At 42.6% G+C, this 21,444-nt stretch overlaps 1 protein-coding gene across 10 annotated transcripts in view; it reads right to left on the bottom strand.

Annotated features, from left to right (window-relative positions):
* The window catches only part of RAP1GAP (RAP1 GTPase activating protein), an 86,090-nt gene that overhangs the window by 32,707 nt on the left and 31,939 nt on the right, over nt 1-21,444 (bottom strand). Inside the window, exon 3 of one of the 10 annotated variants that reach the window (XM_072155370.1) lies at nt 13,177-13,265. The exons of 5 other annotated variants lie outside the window; for them this stretch is intronic. The gene's annotated coding sequence lies outside the window, so the exon portion shown is untranslated. 4 more of the 10 variants (XM_072155375.1, XM_072155368.1, XM_072155371.1 and 1 more) reach the window with 4 other exon arrangements.

Genomic DNA, 21,444 nt, shown 5'->3' with positions numbered 1-21,444 from the left:
GAAGTCTTTATAGAGAGATTTCACTCTAATATTAATATAATTACATTATGATGAGATATCCTGGAGATGCACACACCTTATCCTCATCCTACATTCTCACTAACCACTTTTCCATGATGTTCCAGTGTAATTTATCATGTGATAATGGATGGGACTGCTTCACACGACAGGACATGTAACTCATTACACAGCTCTGGCTCGATTGCAGTCATTATCTTCTCATTCGTTATCTGGCCCATAATCTACGGAATTATTGCATTTAATTAGACTATTTGATCAAATGCACTTAAAGGATTCTCCATTTGCTGGAATAGCTGTGGATTTATAGCACATGATACCGTTAACGCCAGTTGATTACAAGAAGGAGATGGGGAGATGGGGGACAATCTGCTAATTTACATGAAGACCTCATCATATCCCAGAGCGGCTAAAAGTATAGCAATTTGTATACTTTGTACATAAAAATAAGGATTTTTTTTTAAATAAAATGAGACTATATATTGCTCACAAATGTAAATGTATTTGTTTTGTATGTTGTGTGATAGAGCAACACAAAGTATCAAGTATTTGAGAACTGTAAATTAAGTGATAAATCCTTTTTGCAATAAAAAATAACCTAAAACGTGTAGAGTGCATATTATATTCAGCTCTCTGTACTCGGATACCACTAAATAAAAGGGGTACGCAGAGTACTCCTGTATGTCATTTATTCTCAGTATAACTACAGATGTTTTGTGAAGGCCTCCAGGGTTTGTTAGGCTGGGTTCATGCCACGTTTTATGTACATGCTAAGAGTATACATTGGGAGAGCACCTGATGTATACTCTTAACATATACATTGACAAGTAGTGGCAGACGGAGACATAGGGGCACATTTACTTTCCCCGGTCCTGTCGCGATCGCTGATCCGGAAGGTCTGACGAAGATGAAGTCCGGCGCGATTCGCCAACATCGTGCGCCCGAGATCCTGCATCTGTCGCTTCCCCGATCAGGTCCACCGGAGTTCACCTTCTTCTTCCTGGTGTATGTGAGTGCATGTCTTGCGACACAATTTGCGATGTTAAATCCCGCGCATTGTCCGAATCCGTCGGATCGTCCGACAGCCCCCCCCCCCGATCTGTGTCATGCGAAATCCAGCGGCGATGCGCCAAAATCCGTTAGCGAGCGGTAATTCCCCTGTTAAATGCGGCGCAACATGGAAATCGTTGGGAAACCCGACAAAAATGCGTTCCACTGACCCTTAGTAAATGGGCCTCATAATGGTTGCCTCCGTCTGGGCACTATCCATCCTGTACGCCCAAAAAAATCAGGATGGAAAGACATAGGAAGCAACTCAGTGGAGGCAAGGGACAGCAATAGGGAGCGGATGCAGTGTATTGCACCTCTCCCCACAGCCCCGCCAAGTGCATACATCGCTTGGTAGGAGGGAGGATCTGGTGACAGTGATATAAGAACAGTGACATCACTGGGGAAACACCCTGTTCATGTATTCAGGGGGAATGGGGGGTCCTCAAGCAACATATCCCACTGGATACCCCACTGAATAGGCATACAGTGGGATACGTCTGTGCCATACGTTGTGAGGAAACGTCGGTATCCTCCTGACGTGTCCTTACAACGTATAAACAAAACCGAGCCTTAGAGAGCATCAGTGAACACAGAGCATAATGAAAAACACAGCTCAGGGATAAAGTGATGGTAAAGTGCATTGCAGGATTACAGTTTTAAAAAATTGCCAAGCTATGTATGGTGCAATCGATAACCTACTAAGACAGTGGTGGCGAACCTATGGCACGGGTGCCAGAGGTGGCACTCGGAGCCCTTTCTGTGGGCACCCAGGCCTTCACCCCAACGCAGAGTTTGCCAGACAGGATTCAGGGCTTTCTCCTGCGGTCCAATACAGCCCAGGACGTGCCAAGCTCAGCGCCATTTTAAAGCAACATCCTTGGATGCCAGGGTCACAGGAGGAATGAGAATGTGTGGATAGAGATAGATTATTGTTGGAGCTCCTGCTCTGGGAACCCTGACTGTTCCTCTTCAGGGGACCCTGAATCCAAGTTCTCCATCATCTTTCTATTGTATTGGTGAACTCAAGACACCAATACGATTGAAACCTGTGATACAGCAGGGATTAATAAGTTACTGCTCAAATGGTCATGTTGCCATTTTGCGACATACAAGTAGGTTTTGGTTGTACTTTGGGGACTCGGTCTCCAAAAGGTTCGCCATCACTGTACTAAGACATGGCCGTCTGCCGAAACTGACAGCCCACACAAGGAGAAGTTGCCAAGAGGCTTCAGAGACCCACAGCTATCAGTCCACAGGACAACTATAAATGATGTATTCCATAAATCTACACTATTGATGAGTGTCAGGCCTACAGTTCAGAAAAACTTCAGAAAGGAATGGGAAGCTTGTCCCAGTCCCTTCTAATAAAACTTGTATCTAAACAGACTCAAGCCTGTAGAATGATAAAATGGGTTTCAAACTGTATATCTGCCAATTTTGAGCTAACTTACAATCAAGCGACATGATACTGAGCTATGGGCACAAGCCCCACTACAGGGTGCAGGGTGCAGTCACAGGTGGCACTTGCGCTGCGTTGCCCGAGAGTGGGCCTCAGCCCGTTTTCACATACGTATCTGACAGTGCTCCTCTCCCCCCACAGATCACACTGGTCCTATTACTGAGTTAATGCCCTTCTACGGACCTATCCAACTCCCTTGTGTAACAGCGTGTCCTGGTATCTGCTCCATGATCTTGAAACTGTGCTGGAAGATATTTCACGTACAGCCTCTCCTTCCAGTCGAGATAAGGTCACTAGCAAAAACTACAAACTAGGAAAGCTTCAGTCAGGCAGAATAAAGTGAAAGTGAATGACTGGCCAGCTCCTGCAAAACCCTTCTCTTTTTGGAGGTTTTCTTCCTCCTTCCATAGATATGAACCTGGTTGATTTCAGCTGCATAATACAAGTTAGATTTTTATACTTCACTGCACTTAGTACGATCCATGGAGCATGACTAAGACACTTGGCGTTGAAAGATGTTGATCTTGTTTGATTTCGTACAAGAACATAACTATTGAAATACTGCCTGCTATGTCCAAGAATATGATTGCTATTATTATTATTACTGCCCCCTATGTACAAGAATATAACTCCTACAATACTGTCCCCTATGTACAAGAATATAACTCCTATAATACTGCCCCCTATGTACAAGAGTATAACTACTATAATACTGCCCCCTATGTACAAGAATATAACTACTATAATACTGCCCCCTATGTACAGGAATATAACTACTATAATACTACCCCCTATGTACAAGAATATAACTACTATAATACTGCCCCCTATGTACAAGAGTATAACTACTATAATTCTGCCTCCTATGTACAAGAATATAACTACTATAATACTGCCCCCTATGTACAAGAATATAACTACTATAATACTGCCCCCTATGTACAAGAATATAACTACTATAATACTGCCCCCTATGTACAAGAATATAACTACTATAATACTGCCCCCTATGTACAAGAATATAACTACTATAATACTACCCCCTATGTACAAGAATATAACTACTATAATACTGCCTCCTATGTACAAGAATATAACTACTATAATACTGCCCCCTATGTACAGGAATATAACTACTATAATACTACCCCCTATGTACAAGAATATAACTACTATAATACTGCCCCCTATGTACAAGAGTATAACTACTATAATTCTGCCTCCTATGTACAAGAATATAACTACTATAATACTGCCCCCTATGTACAAGTATATAACTACTATAATACTGCCCCCTATGTACAGGAATATAACTACTATAATACTGCCCCCTATGTACAAGACTATAACTACTATAATACTGCCCCTATGTACAAGAATATAACTACTATAATACCGCCCCCTATGTACAAGAATATAACTACTATAATACCGTCCCCTATGTACAGGAATATAACTACTATAATACTGCCCCCTATGTACAAGAATATAACTACTATAATACTGCCCCCTATGTACAAGAATATAACTACTATAATACTGCCCCCTATGTACAAGAATATAACTACTATAATACTGTCCCCTATGTACAAGAATATAACTACTATAATACTGCCCCCTATGTACAAGAATATAACTACTATAATACTGTCCCCTATGTACAAGAATATAACTACTATAATACTGCCCCCTATGTACAAGAATATAACTACTATAATACTGCCCCCTATGTACAAGAATATAACTACTATAATACTGCCCCTATGTACAAGAATATAACTACTATAATACTGCCCCCTATGTACAAGATAGTTTACCAATGACAATATTAAGACCATAAGCTACCTATGACAGGGAAATGAAGCGTGACCTGGATATGCTCAGTGGTGATATGTAGTGAAGGTTTTTCCATGTCCTTCTATGTGACCTTAGAGCCACTATAATAGGTTGCTGTGCTTTATAAACTGCTGAGGCCGCACACTTGGGACAACAAGGTCACAGCTGCATCAGTGCAGAGTTTATTCAACTATGGGGAGAAATACAAAGTGCAATGAAGTATAAAAATAGAACTTATATTATACGGGTACATGGTGCTCAATAAAAGCAGAAATCAACCAGGTTCAGATCTATGGAAAGGGAGTACTGGTACTGGCTCCAGTCTGGGTTGGGTGAAGCAGGGGGGGGTGTCCACATTACGTCCTAATTCATAACTATTATAGGAGTTATTTAAAAGGTGTAGTTCAAAAATCTTTACATTTCTACCTTAACTGCAACTTCTTTTATGTACTAATACTAAAAGGACCATTAGAAACTTAATAGTTTAGATTGTGAGCTCCTGGGCCTAGAGAGGATGTCAGAGATCCACTGGCTCACATGTATCAAAATCAGTGCAAACTTCACTATGTTTGCCCGTGTAGTGTGCAAGGGGCACCCGATTCAGGAATTGTGGGGCACGTTCTTCACGAATCTGGCACTCCCTGCACTGCCCTGACAGAATGCACCAACATTTTTTGGTGCACCTTTAACACGGGGCGTGTGATACATTTCTGTCGAACTTTGCATGATAAATATGGCGAGCACCGGAATGCAGTGCTACAGTGCAGCCACGACACAAATGTGGTGCAAACAAATCTTATATACATGCGCAAGCAGTGTGCACATAAAAGAACATGCAATGCAGTGCTACAGTGCAGCCACGACACAAATGTGGTGCAAACAAATCTTATATACATGCGCAAGCAGTGTGTACATAAAAGAACATGCAAAGTCAGACAGAGAACTGGCGCAGGGGCTTTAGTAAATCTGACCCACTGTGTCCAGAACTGCATTATAGGTATTGGAATACGAAAGACATGATTAAGCCGAATCTTATCTACCTTCAGCTCTATCACTGCACTCAATACAAATGAAGCCACCAAGCAGACGGCACTGCCCATTGGACACCAGATCTACTTGTGTACTAACCGGACCATCCATCGGTAAATGTATAAGTGAGGCCATATCCTAAATGATAACACAAAAGACGTGGTTACTCCCCATCACCAGCCCGGATCAGTGGTATAAAAGAGAAGAGAACTTCCTATCTTGGTGTTGGGCATTGTCAGAGGTTCTCAGTGTTTCCGGCTGTCTGGTTCATTCTGCATTGTAATGTAAATAATTTGTATGGATTTTCACCATGGACCCTTGTGCAGTGCGCCCCCGTCACAGATGGAGAAATAAAATCGTGTCTGTCTGAGAATCTGGGACTGCCGGAGCCTATTAAGTATAAGCAGCATATTGAAATGTGTTTCGTGTTCCTGGCAGAGAAGAGTTTTGACACAAGGTAAAACTGGTGCCAGGGCACAGCTTCTCTTGACTTCTGTCATCTTGGCGCACATGGCTATTGGCATGATGAGAAAATCCATTTTGATTACAGACATCTAGATGGGAAAACATGGGGCGGTCAGTATTGGATCCCGAATGTCACTATAATGCACAGTCCCCCCAGTGATTGTGTAGAAGCCACCACCACGGCTGAAATTCAATCTTTAAAAAAATTTCAATGCGCAACTCCCAACGCCGGCCAAACTTGTGGTCAGACATGGAGGATGTTCCATTGTTTGTGTACGGAATTGGCACTGATGCCCGCACAAGACCTTGTATGTGTAATAACATAATACCATAATGATATGTATGGCTGAGTGTCTGCAATGGAAATATGAGGCTGTCAGGGATGAACAGACATGCGACTGCTGCTGTGAGCAGTGCTAGGGCATCAGATTAGTGAAATGTATAAACATTTAAGCGCTAGCTCTTCAGCCAACGCCAGTAGTAAGATAGCTGGAGATTTCGCACTGGGAGGAGACACCTGGAAATCCTGAATGAAGGTGACATGTACACAAAGAGAATCCTCTGCAGGATGCAGACACTGCACTAGAAGGTCATAGACGCAGTGCAAAGACAGGAACCCCCCCATCGATCAATGGTAAAGACCCCCATGTAGATAGAACTCACCGGACCTGAAATACAGTTAACCATTATCGTCCCTTTCGGCTGGATTATCCAGGCTCTCCTGACAATCTGTTATCCATCCCTGACCCCACCTGACACAAAGCCCCCTAATAACGAGGATAAGGGGACTCACCGCGCCAGATGCAGGAAGGCGATTCCCAAACCTCCAGCTCTGCAGCCCTTACAATCCCAGCGAGACACCAAGCCAATCGCTGCAATCCAGGCGGCCTCCCCTGCAGCTGTACCGTGCGGATGAGAGAGAGGGAGGAAAGCTGCCTGGATCCTACCCTCCCCCTCTATCCCACTCCTCCTGGGCTCCCAGCCGGCTTCATATAGGGATTTTCAATCAGTTCAGCTTGGGAGAGGCGATAAACTGCACAGATCCTGTGTCCCCACTCTCCCTTCTACTTACATTATAGTCAATTATACTGTCCAGAATTCCCAGCACCTCCGGGATGAGATGCAATTATGTATCTCAAAAAGCTATACCCCAACTATATGTTATGCAAGGCGGCTACAATGTAACAATATGGAAACAATGTAACATACATTGGCTGTATGAGGATACGGCCACTTAGGATACATCATACATGCACAGCGTGTGTACAATCCTGGACTACCATGGGCAAATAGGGTCAATGACAAGACCTGACATGTGCTGGCGGCCACTCTTTTGACATATACGAGAGAGGTTGGTAAGAACGCTATAGTTGGACATGTATTGACTTAAAAAACCTATACACACGGATTCTGCAGAACGACTGGTCGTATGTGGACAATATAGTCATGGATGGGTCTCATGCGAAGTTCAATAATATCTATCTAAATGAGATTAATGATACGAACATGTACTTTACTGCAGTGTTCAAGAAAGAATAAGGTCATGGAGGAAGTGGGGAAATCGTACTGAAAGGCCAACAGCACCAATTCTCTTCTTTACTTTAAGGCTGCATTTACACGTTGCGTTTTGACCTGCTTCAACGCGATGTTAACGGATGCGTTAACATTGCGTTTACAAACGTAAACGGTAATGTAATTAGGCAAATCACCTCTCATCAGCTGTTGTATATGCGTTTCAAACGCAATGAAAACACCACCAAAACGCAACGTATGAACGCGCCCTAAGGCTGCATTCACACATTCCGTTATTGCATCAGAGCAGCTGAGAAATGGAGATTTGCCCAATTAGTTTGCTGTCAACATTGCAGTTACAAAACGCAGACATTAATGTAATATTACTGCATGTGTTAACATTATGTTAGTGCATTTGTTACCACTGTGTTAACACATGAATTTTAGTAAACACAATGATGACTGCAATGTAATTAGATAAATCTCCTCTTCTCGGCTGCTCTGATGCGTTTGGAAGCGCGTGTGTTAAAGGGAACCTGTCACCAGGGGCGTCATTTTCACTAAAGACAGGTTGCAAAAGCTGATTACAGCTGCATTGCACATATGTCTTTCTGCCTTTTCTAAGCATTTGCATTACAATATAATTGTGTGTTATAACTTACCTTGCACCCTGACAGAATCCTCTGTGTAGTCCCAAGGGTTGGGCTTTAGTTCGGATGCATTTCAGAAACAACATGTGACTCATCTGTCCTGCTCACTCTTTAGCTCCTAGACACCACCTTTGTGCTCCTGTACAGCTCCTCCCTCCCCCACTGATGTCACCAGACTGTGAGCTCTGTGAAGGAGCAGGAGGGAGGAGCTGTACAGGAGCAGAAAGCTGGGGGCTGAGAGCTGAGGAATGAGCAGCACAGACGAGACATGTTGTTTTTTTAAATAAATCCAAACCAAAGCCCAACCCCTGGGACTACACAGAGGATTCTGTCAGGGTGCAAGGTAAGTTATAACACACAATTATATTGTAATGCAAATGCTTAAAAAAGGCAGAAAGACATATTTGCAATGTAAGTGTGATGGGTTCCTGTAACGTGTGTTTAGTAAAAATGAGGTCCTAGTGACAGGTCCATTAATGAAAATAACCTGCACAGTGTGAATGCAGTCTAAGAGTTTCCATCCCAGCCACACAAAGGAATATCTCCCATAGGGTCACTTTTAACAACCGAGGCGACTAATGAGCCAACATTTGAATAACATGCAAACACACTTGCAAAACAGGATATCCAATGGTGGTGGTAGATAGAACAATGGATAGGACAAACCAACACTATATAGTCGTCTCTTTTTTGCGACACAGACTCTTTTTGCGAGACACAGCAATAACCCAGTTCATTTGATTCAACTGTCCGCAATCAGTTTTATTTCCAATAAAAAACTTAAAGGTAGCAAAACAAAGTATAAAAAGTCCTAAGCCGTCTGTCCACTAACTGAACACAGGTTCTCCTACCTACCAGAGACTGCGCCTATTACACAGCCTCCCAAACACACAGCAGCAAACTCATAGTTGTACTCCTCAGGGCGCGTTCACACGTTGCGTTTTGACCTGCGTTTTCATTGTGTTTGAAACGCATATAAAACAGCTGAGGACGGGTGATTTGCCTAATTACATCACTGTTAACATTTCAGTTTACAAAACGCATCGTAAACGCCATGTTAACGCATGCGCTAACAACGCGTTAATGCATGTGTTTTGTTAACAATGCGTTTACAAACGTAAACGGTAATGTAATTAGGCAAATCACCTCTCATCAGCTGTTGTATATGCGTTTCAAACGCAATGAAAACGCGACCAAAACGCAACGGTCAGCACTGCTCAGCTTATATCAGCCCAGCACAGCTGTAGGGGGATAATACGGACAGCCCAAAACGGGACTGTCCGGCTGGAGTGGGGCCCACCCTCACTTCCCCACTCCAGCAACAAAGGTCCCTCGAAGGTTTCAAGAAAACCAATGCAGAGACGTCTGCAAAAGAACAAACGCATCCTGGTTGCTTTTTAGTAAAAGGCAGAAGTGATATATCTTGGGAAGACATACATCCCATCTACCACTTCTCCAGACACTGTCACAGTTATTAAATCCCCAAATAAGGAAGGGCACTGGGCGATTACCCCATTCATTCAAATACAGTACAACTCATCTCCATCAGAAAGTGCACAACTTTGGGGAATTATTTGGCATAGAGCATTTTTTCCACTCCATATCAGGACAGAAAGGTAAAGGGAACCCATTACCAGGCCTTACCCCACTAAACTACTAATTCTCAGGTAGCCTATAAAATGTCCTTTCTAGAATTTCTTCTTTTATGGGAAAGCTCTTCTGTCTACAGTAAAAAAAAATCTCATCCATAGTCAGGCAAATAGAACTCTTTTCATCCAAGTTTCGCATGAGATGAGTCAAGTTTAGTGGTTGCATAGGTAGTGTAAGTTCAGAAGTTTTGCTATTATTGTGTCTTGAAACAAGCTTTGCATCATATCAAAGATAAGAATCTCATCTTTTAGATCCCATCAAGCTTATAAGTATGTAAGCTACAGAAACCGAGATACAGGTAGTTAAAAATTGTTAGGAATTGGATCTTTATCTGCATTTTTCAACTACGTTTTTAGCTGCCTGTATCTCTGGTCCTGTAGCCATAAACCCTGTATAGATGATATTCATATCTTAAATATTACACAAAAATCATGTTTCTAGGCATTATAGAAGAGGAAATGCTTCTGAAGTCACAGGTTCCCCTGCAAATCACTAAACTTGACTCATCTCATTTAAAAATGAGGTGAAAAGAGTCCTATTTGCCTAACTGTGGGGGATATTTTTCTTTATAAGTAAGCGGGTGAGATTTCACCTACATTAGGGAATTCTACAAAGGACCCTTTAGACCTTGCTATAAAAGATTTCAGTTCTGTTACATCAGACAATAGATCATGTCAGGGAATGTCCATATCTCTGGCATAGAAAAGATATAACGGAGTCCAATGGGAGGTGATCGCTCCATGGATTTCCTTTGCCGTTATGAAAAGTGGATAATAACATTCAATGAAGTGGGACAAATAGGTCTTCATGATTGCAATTTGTCCTATTGTTACATATATGTTTTCTATTATATTCACTTCTGTGTAGGAAAATATGCTTTAAAGGGGCCAATCACCAGATTTTAACCCATTGAACTACTAGCCCCCTCAGGTAGGGTATGAAATATCTTTTCTAGAGATCTTTCTTTTAAGTGAAACCTCGCCCATCTACCGTATATATATTTGAGTATAAGCTAAGTTTTTCAGCACAAAATATTCGGCTTATACTCGAGTCTATGAGAAAAAAATCTTGACACTTACCTTTCCGACGACCCCACAGGTCCTCTTCTGTCTACTGAAACTCCTCCATAAGGATGAGATGCTACACAGGTGGGGGGGATTTTTCACAAATTGGGGGGCGGGCCATCGGACAACCAGACAGATTCGGACTACTCGCGGGATTTAACATATCAAATTGTGTCGCAAGACACGCACTTACAAGCACCGAAGAAGAAGAAGGTGAGCTACGTGAATCGCGCCGGACTTCATCTTCGTTGGAGAATGCACCTCGGGGATCGCGACAGGACCAGGTAAGTAAATCTGCCCCATTGTGGTAATAAATAACCTATTAGTTATTGGGGCAGATTTACTTACCCGGCCCATTCGAGATCCAGCGGCGCCTTCTCTGCACAGGATTCGGGTCCGGACGGGATTTATGAAGGTAGTTCCTCCGCCGTCCACCAGGTGGCGCTGCTGCGCTGAAAATCATCTGAACGCCGGAATGCACTGAGCTGGACCAGGTGAAGGTAAGCGCTTCCCAAGCGACACTTTTTCGGTTTTTAAATGCGGCGGTTTTTCCGAATACGTCGGGTTTTCGTTCGGCCACACCCCCCGATTTATGTCACACGCATGCCGGCGCCGATGCGCCACAATCCGATCGCGTGCGCCAAAACCCCGGGGCAATTTAGGTACAATCGGTGCAAATCGGAAATATTCGGGTAACACGTCGGGAAAACGCAAATCGGTCCCTTAGTAAATGACCCCCATTGTTGCTAAGATGCTGCTCTCGAGCTGCGTATCTAAATGCTTAATGTCTCCGCATGCTGACATCAGAGGCTTGAATAAACGCTTCTCGCTACAGTCGCCATCCTACTGCTGAATAAACTGTATAGACTTGCTTTGTGCCGATTCATTTTCTCCACCGCGGATGCGGTCAGCCAACCTGCGATACCAACCAGGTGACAAAATACAACATGGCAGATATACAAAGTGTCACAATTCCCACTCCCCATAGTATTATCAGTTTTTATTTTGCTGTGTTTACAGCACCATATTTATGAAAAATTTGTACAAAAAAAATTCCCTAGAGTATTTTTCGCAAAATTGGAGACCTCTTTACAAAGTGCCATAAATTTGTTACTCATCTGCTGAATCAGCTGCACGAAGGCTGTTATTTTGGAGAATGAGTAGACATGTAGATTGACACAGTTTTGTAGTACACAGAGGACATTTTCCAGAAGAGTGATAATACTCCTTTTACCACTTTTGGTTAATATTTTTAGCCGAGGAGGAGGATGAAATTTTCAGTAATACAAATAAATAAATATATATATTGTTAATATATATTTATGCGAGAAAATCATTACAGCCCCTGTTTTCTGTGCTTAACTAGCCAATTGAGACTTAGTATTTCTGCATCATGCATTAACTAAGGGGTGCACAGACCTTTTTGTCTCCTCAGATCACCCAGATTCCCCCCATGGCCAACGCAGGCCACCCAGACCAGGCCATCCCCAACGTCACACGGCTGCTTTATTTTCAGCTTCAAATTTAACCATTTTTATTTGATTGAATTTTTATTTGAGAGTGGGGGAGGGGCGCTAACTAATTTCTTTTACTTTAGAATAAATTATTATGTGGTGTCCCCTTAATAAAAATATACTTTACTATACACAGTAACCACCTTAGTTCACCACTCACAAATTATATACAGGCCCCCTATTAGATTTATAAACAGTGCCTCGCCTAATTAATTTACATACAGTGCCATCCTCATTTATATACAGTGAACTAGAATATATTTACATACTTATAAGTTAATAGGAGGTGCTATATTTATATACCCCCCTTCAATAGTTTTTTCCATACATAGCACCAGCAGCTCCTTATTTTTTAAAATTTTTTTATTGCAGTCACCTAATTTCATTATATATAGATAGCACTAGCTTTCCCCTTCATTTATCTATACAGGCAGTTCCCGGGTTACGTACAAAATGGGGTCTGTAGGTTTGTTCTTAAGTTAATTTGTATGTAAGTCGGAACTGTATATTTTATCATTGTAACCCCAGACAGAATTTTTTGGTCTCTGTGACAATTGGATTTTAAAATGTTGGATTATCATAAGAACGAGGGTTAGCAATAAAGCTTCATTACAGACGCCTGTAATAACTGTTATAGCTGATTATTGTAGCCTAGGGCTAAAATACAGTAAATTACCAACATCCAGAGGTTTGTATGTAACTAGGGGTTGTCTGTAAGTCGGGTGTTAAGTGGGGGACTGTCTGTATATTAAATCAGCGTCCTTCCCCTTAAATTATAAACCGCACCACCTTACACTAAATTATATACACCAGCAGCCACCTTACTGTTTTATATGTATCATCAGATATGTACAGCGCTAGTAGCCCCTTGTTTAATCATCTACAGTGCCCCAGGACTATGGCCATTAATAAAAAATAATACAACTAACCTGCCAGTGATACCATGACTCTCCCTTCTCCCGGCTTCTCTGCTGGGCTCCTGTGTAAGGCTGCAGGCGACGTGATGATGTCATTGCATCTAAAGGACACAGGTGTCATAGAGAGTGTGCAGAGCTCTCATAATCTACTCCTAAAGATGCAGATGTAATTTATCATTTATAATATTAATATCATAATTCAGCAGTTATAACAGCACAGAAGAAATGGGCACCTGGCGGCTGTCCCTGAGGGCGGCCCTTTGTTGGATTGCCCACGTCAGAAACTATTCACCAATAATACAGTTGCCTCCACGTAAACCTAACAAGCAACTTCTTTCTGCTGGTCAGGTTAGTAAATTTGTGTTATGTTCTCAGCACAATCTTTTCTTCCATTAGATCCCCGGAGGTTGCTCCCCCTTCCTCTGTAGGGACAGGCCCTCCCTCAACCTCCCACCAGTGTTCTTCCTGTACCTATGAGGTATAGGAGTGAGAATAAAAACCTCTCTCTCTTTTGGGGTGGGGTATGGAGTCTCGAATGTGTCTGGGTGCCTCCGGCAGGTCCTCCTTTGTCCAAAGTCTGTTGGGTTCCACTTGGGTCTCCAAGGTCCCGGTAGTGCCAGATGCCATACAACTCCTCACCTCTCGCCAGAATACATATGATTCCCCACTTCCGGCAGGACCAGATGTGACATCAGGCCTGCCCAGAGAACAGGGGGGGGGAGCAATTAGATCCCAAATCTTGATGGTTTACTTAAATATACCTTAAGTATTGAAGATGTGGTGGAGGAGAAGTCTGTTCTGGGGAGCTTTTCGGGGGTTAACAACCTTAGAGGAAAAGAGTTTTCCCAATTATTGAGAATCTTAAAGGGCTAGGTCACGGATGAATGGAGAGATCCGGAAATACATGCCAACCTTTCTAAAGTATTTAGAAGTACACTATTATTCAACCTTGAGGAGACAAAAATTTGTGATAGTGTCTCCGAGGTGGACATTCAAATAAAAAAAACTATTTACTCATTGATGATTCGCCCCAGTTGAAAGAGGCCATTGATAGAAAATCGCCTGCTGAAAAAAACTTGGGAGACTTCCAGGGCAAGCCTGAACACCAACATCATGGCAACCTCAGTAGGATCATCTTAAAGAGGCAACCTTTGTGAGATCATTTTGGTTTCCCTTCCACTACTTAAATCAGCGACAGCTTTCTTGGCAGATGTGTCAGCAGATACTATCAAGTTTCAAACGCCACCAGAAGAGCGCTTTGGTTAAAACAGTAGAATTGGAATATACAATCCAAGGCAAAGTTAGGCATTTTATTTTCTGCTGGAGCAGAATTGGATGAAATCCTAGATGATGCAGCAGATAGGAATAAAGGTTTTCCTGAACCAAAACAACAGCATAAGAAACAGCTCTTTCAAGGCTTTAGAACCTCAAAACATTCATCAAAGAATAAAAGGGAAACAACCTTGGAGAGAAAGCCACAGGAATAGCTCCAGATCCGGGAAGAACAAGTCCTTTGTGTTCAGCTCCTATAGCCAACCTGAGAAATAAACAATGGTGCCAGGGTGAGAGATGATTGCTATATTCTTCCATTGGGGAAATTCTACAAAGAACAAGTTGGTGATCTCTATCATTCAGAATGGTTATCATATAGAATTTATATGTCTCCTCCTCATCCTTTTTTATATCCAGGCAGCCCTCCAGTGCCCTGAATCTTTTATTTATGGGAAGACGTATTAATTCTTCAAGCAGTGAGGGTGGTGTATCCAGTCCCTCTGGAGGAAAGAGCTATGGGTCACTACCTTTCCCTATTCTTGTTAAAGAATCTTGTACTGATTTCACCAGGATTCCCAGAAATTCCATCTGTTTGCTGTAATATCCCCTTTTGAAGAAGAAATACATTTGTAGTTTTCTGCTTTACCCTTTTGTGTCACTTCCGCAACTCAGGTCTTCACCAAAGCAGAAGTGGTGAAATATCTAAGAATAGAGGATGTCCTTATTATTCCATATTTGAGCGACTTCCTCCTAGTTGGATATTTGGTAAGCCATCTGGATCAACAAAAGTTTCTATCAAAATCTTGCAAGACTAAGGCTATATTCCCACAAACGTATGGAGGGTGTATTTATGGCATATAGACGTCCCCATGGACGGCAATGGGCACACTGCGCTGTAAGGGAGCTGCACCATTCCGTAGCCGGGAGAAAGATAGGACATGTCCAATCTTTCCCCGGAATACGGCGCCGTGCACCATATTTCACTACGGTGAGGTGCAGGGGTGAGCGGCAGGGTACTACAGTATGGCGGGCACACATTGTGTGAATGTAGGGCTGTCATGGCGTCTGGTGGGTACTGGTTAATACTTTTGTGTTTGTGACATATGTTTGAATATGTGTTAATACATTGTACAATATTACTTTTCTGTATTTGTTTTTAGATGTCCTTTTTTTTTTAGTATTTATGTATTTGCTGTAATATACTGTCGATTGAAATTACAATAAAGATTCTGATTTATTTATCGATTGAGGCATATTTGTGCTCTTCTATGGAAGCTTGATAGGGGTTATTTTGATGTTTCTGGGGCCTTCCTACTCTTTTGAGCAGAGATATTTGACTAGATAGTGATTTATTCCTGCAGTTAAAGATTTTTCGGTTGTTATAATCGTGTGAATGTAGCCTTAGGGTGGATCATAAACATGGAAAAATCAGATCTGTCCCCAAATCGGGTAAAAGAATTTCTGGGTGTGACTTTTCCACAGGAAAAGCTGGACCGACTTTAGAAAAAGGTAAAAGATTTCCAGGCAAGGAGGTCAATTTCCATGAGAACAACCATGAGTCTTGTGGGTCTCATGACCTTGAGCATAGAGTGTAGCGTGGAGTCAGAACCATTTGAGAATTATTCAATCTTGGATACTATCAAAATGGGACAGAAATCATCATCATCTGAACAGGCGTCTAGTGATTCCTTCTGAAGTAAAAAGATCATTAAAGTGGTAGAAGGACCCCAAAAATCTCCAGAACGGAGTAAATTGGAACCAATGGCCGGTAATTTAGATTCAGACAGATGCCAGCCAGAAAGGAAAGTATATACAGGGTCACTGGTCCGGGAAGTTTTCTCTTGCCTCTTCGAAAGGAGAGAACTAAAAGCGTTTTTGAAAACTCTAAAATACTTGTTCCAGAGAACTACAGTACAAACACATAAAGATCTTTTCCGTCAATGTGGCCAAAGTCGCATATTTAAGACGTCATGGTGAGGGACGAGGTCCCCAAAATTGCATAAGATTTCCAGGAAAATATTTTTGTGGGCCAAAAAAAAAAACATCATCTCAATCTCGGCTCTCCATCTAAAGGGGTTGGAAAACATGATAGCAGGTTACCTCGGCAGAACACAAATCCATTCTCATGAATGGAGCCTAAAGAAAGAAATCTTTGAGGAGATTGTCTATAAATGGGGCCTTCTGTCCTTAGACCTATTTGCCAGAAGGAGAAATTCGAAAGTGGTTTAATTCTATTCTCTAAACCCAAGGGAAGCACCTTGGGGCATAGATGCATCTTCTTAGGACTTGGAGCAGGATGTCTTGCCTCAGATTCCCATGATCAGCAAGGTCATGCAAAAAAAACCTCTCAAAAGTAATTTTAGTAGTTCCATTTGGGTCAAAGAAGAGTTGGTTCCCTCTGCTTCAAAAACTGGCTTAGGATTTTCCATTCATTCTTCCCATAAGACCAGATCTGCTACATCAGGGACCTCTCCATCAGAATCCATGGTTTTAAGTACTATCAGCCTGGATCCTGAGAGGTCCTTGCTGGTATTGGTCCAAGGATCCTCCTAATCAATTTCCTGTCCCTACAGGGTGAATGGGGAACAACCTCCGGGGGATCCGTCTTGGTGGACTTTTGGAAACAGTATAATTTCTATCTATACGCTGATTAACATGATGTTCAGGTCTAATGGTATCTGCACCTCAGTGTTGGACCCTGTAGCCTTGAACAATATCAGAATAGTGCTACACAGACAAGCGCTACATGTTGCCACACAGTGAACGGCACTCTCCTGCTTATTACCCGATGCACGGCGTCTACGTCTCGTTCTGTCTGTTTCCCTCCGTATCATCCTGCTTTCCAAATAACTGAGGATTTTTGTCAAATGTCTCCCCCAGAACAGAGGAGGATTTACATGTTGTCATGGTAACCAGATTAAAGTCTTATAGAAGGAGCAGACGATTACGAGCACAGCAGGGGGCCCGATGCAGACTCCTTCATGTATTGTTATGTGAAATATAAAACAGGGAGACCCCGCTGCTCCCCGACAACAAGACAAGGTCAGTGGTGCGACCCCTCCAGTTCTGGAATCAGAGTTGTCTTAATATCTGCAGGATGGTACGCCATGTCCTCCATGTTTATTATTGATGAGATTTTCTCACCTTCTCCTGACTGACAGAAAGCAAACAATTCCAAGTGGGTGCAGACATAAAAAAAAAAATTACCGACTGCTGACAAAGTGTCGGATCAACATCAAGAGATCACATGAAACTAACAGAATGTACAGAATACCACGTCACGCAGCTTACCAGAGGAAATATGGCGGATGAACACAAATGGCAGATTTTACAGGAACCAAAAGCTGCCATCTACCATGTATACACAACCAAATAAAGAAAACCAGAATTCACTGACGTTATAGAGCCAAAACCGGATCAACTATGGTCGCTCAATAGTCGGTTATTAAGATTTTACCGCATTTCCAAGAATTGGCATGTATGTAAAATGAAGAAAAATAATGATTACAATAGTTAAATATTTCACTATAAAACTGGACTAGTGTGATCAGATACAGACCAGCGGGAATATGGCCATTTATCCTGTTCATAAATAACCCACATATTGGACCAAGCTCTGACAGTTTCTACATACAGACCATAATCTTTTTTTTCTACTGGATAAAATGAGTGCCAAAGCAGAAAATGGCGAATGAGGTCCTTGCACACAACCATGTGCAATGTATATATTGCATTTTCAAACCCACATAATGGGGCACATTTACCACGGTGGCTGAGTGAGTAGCACATCTGCCTTGCAGCACTGGGGTCCTGGGTTCGAATCCCACCCAGGTCAACATCTGCAAAGAGTTTGTATGTTCTCTCCATGTTTGCGTGGGTTTCCTCCGGGTACTCCGGTTTCCTCCCACACTTCAAAACATACTGTTAGGTTGTTTAGATTGTGAGCCCCATGGGGACAGGGACCAATATGATATGCTTGTGCAGCGCTGCGTAATCTGTGTGCGCTATATAAATAAAGAATTATTATTATTATTACCCGTCCAGATGAGTTCACCGAAAGTGCATTGTCCGCTGATCGCGCACTCTGTTGCGATTCACTAAGATTGCTTCCCTGCTCAGGTCCGCCGGAGTTCACCTTCTTCATGTATGTATAATAAATCCCGTGCTCAGTCGGAATCAGTCGGATCGTCTGACGCCCAACCCCCTAAAATCCGACTACCTGCGACACAATCCCCTGTTAAAATACCTGACACACCCCTGGAAAATCTGACTAAAATGCGGCCATGGCCCCTTAATAAATAGGCCCCAGTGTTTCCATCTCTGAATACAAAAGGTGATGTCATCTGTGAATCCACTTTAAATCCATAGCAAATGTAGATTTACAGCAGGTTTTCCAGCAGAATGGGTGCCTACTCCTCCGCACCCATGTGCATGTATCTTTAGCGTATGCTATCATTTACACCAGAGAAACAAGCCCCCAGTAAACCTATCTACCTTTCAAAAGAGTGATCGGAGAAGAAAATAGTCAAAGTTGCAAAAACAGACTTATGCAAAGAAAGTTAAATATATTGGGGCTCATTTACTAAGGGTCCGAACGCCGCACTTTCGTCGGGTTTCCCGAATATTTCTGATTTGCTCCAAATTACCCTGGGATTGTGGCACACGCGCCGGCTTTCAAGCGACAGAAATTGGGGGCATGGCCGTCGGACAACCCGACTGATTCGGAAAAACTGCGGAATTTAAAAAAAGAATTGTGTCGCAAGAAGAGCACTTAAATGCCCCGGGAAGAAGCAGGTGAACTCCGGCGGAGCTCAGCGCAGCAGCTACACCTGCTAGGCTCATGATCTTAGTGAATCCCGGCAGACCCGAATCAGCGCCGAACAACGCGGGATCGCGACTGGACCGAGTAAGTAAATGTGCCCCATTGTGTCAGTAATGAGTGGCAGGAGAGGATCTGGTACCAGGCATAAGTCTTGGCTCAAAATATTTGCATCACAAGGTGATGTGCTATTTATGCAGTCAAATTCATGGGTTGAAGAATTGCGTATATAAATATAAATGTCCCCTCTTATATGACAAATCCCATTATAATTTCCTCTAAACTGTGCACTCCCTGCAGACAGGTATAGCTTTAATCAGTCTCCTTGACCTCTTTTGTATAGGCGTTTAGTCTTTCCAAAATGAGGGATCGTTGGTCCTGATGTCGGCTGGCGTTGCTTCCTTACTACGTGGTTATAGTTTAACTTCCTCCCTGGAATCTATATGATAAGATCGGAAACCAAACTGTTAATATTAACTGCTGACTGAGTCACAGGATAATGATATCACATCATCAGAGAACTGGGGCCCTAGAGATGGAACAGGTAATACAATGAGCTTGAAATTCCCAAAAATACTTTAGATACGATACACAATGCAACACAGTACAGCAGATCATATAAGCCTGTGTAGCACCAGTTCGCAGTCTACCATCGTGCAAGCTTATCTGTTAAAGGCGGCAACCATGTTTATAACATTTCTGGACAACCCCTTTGAGGGCAGGGAGTTTTCGCTCACAGAGGAGACTACACAAGAATCCAAGTGATGGAGAGACACTTTAAAAGAGAACATGTAAGAGAAGGATAATGTGGGACATATAACATGCTGCACAATGGGGCACATTTATGAAGGGTCCGCACGGCGCATTTTCGGCGGGTTTCCCGACTATTTCCGATTTGCGCCCCATTTAGGTGGGGTTTTTGGCGCAATCAGAGGGCGTGGCCGAGGGACAACCCTACTGATTCGGACTAAGCGCGGGATGTACAATTCAAATTGTGTAACAATGCACAATGCACTCACATACACCGGGAAGAAGAAGGTGAACTCCTGCGGACCTCAGTGGGGAAGCAACACATGGAGGAAAATGGACGCACAATCTTGAAGAATCGCACCGGACTTCATCCTCGCCGGAGAACGCACCTCGGGGATTGCGACAGGAGCGGGTAAGTAAATCTGCGCCAGTGTGTATTGATGGCTCTATATAAAGATTATTATTATCCCCAGGATGCCGTAGACAAGAGAATCCTGATCACATATAACAGAAAGTGCCAGCATGTTCCCCAAGAATCTCACCCACATGATTTCCCACAATCCTCCAGCAATTTCGGCTTTGACGACAAATAAATATCTGGCATTTCCAGCGGCCTATAAGCGATTTCAAAGGGCAAAAAAAAAATGGTAACTGGTACTGAACCAGAAAATCACCACCACATCTCTGCTGCACCAGGCATTTAACACTACATTACTTCAGGCCAACCTAACTACAACCAATAACCCGCACTCTGCCCCATTACACTAGTAACACACAGTCCACTGCACCCCGACCAGTCCATCTTTTTAAATCTTTATCCAGATTGGCCTTAGTATACCTGCAAATTATCAGTTCATCAGATCTGTGCATAATAAACATCCTCTCATCCATCATTATGTTACCCTTGGATAACAATTGAGGACCAGATCTTACTTTCCTCCTTTGGCAGCCAAGTCACTGGTCATGGTGCGCCACCTAGTGGCCACAGAATTCACAGAACAAAGCAGAAACACTGGAATGTCCCAAGTTGGAACATGATAACTCTGTGAATACAGATAATGTACAAATTACCTGCAGCCCCATGCAAAACCACAGATAACACATAACACAGTGATAATTCTCTAGCTGCATTCACACATGACTCAGACCCAAAGTACTAATCATGTAATACTTGTAGGCCTATGAAAACAATATCAAAGAAGTTTAATAGATCAGATTCAGACAACATTAAAGAAGTTGTCCCGAGTTTAAGATTTATCTTTTATCCACAGAATAGGGCAGTGATGGCGAACCTTTTAGAGGCCGAGTGCCCAAACTGAAACCCAAAACCCCCTTATTTATCGCGAGGTACCAACCAAAAAATAAAGCAGTAACTTATTGCTCCCTGTTCAACAACTTTCAATCATATTTGCCTCCTGAGGACACCAACACAGTAGAAA

The sequence above is a fragment of the Engystomops pustulosus genome, chromosome 6 (genome assembly GCF_040894005.1).
Source record: "Engystomops pustulosus chromosome 6, aEngPut4.maternal, whole genome shotgun sequence".
Lineage (NCBI taxonomy): Eukaryota > Metazoa > Chordata > Amphibia > Anura > Leptodactylidae > Engystomops > Engystomops pustulosus.
The sequence above is the reverse complement of the archived record's forward strand: the minus strand, read 5'-3'. Positions and strand labels throughout refer to the sequence as shown.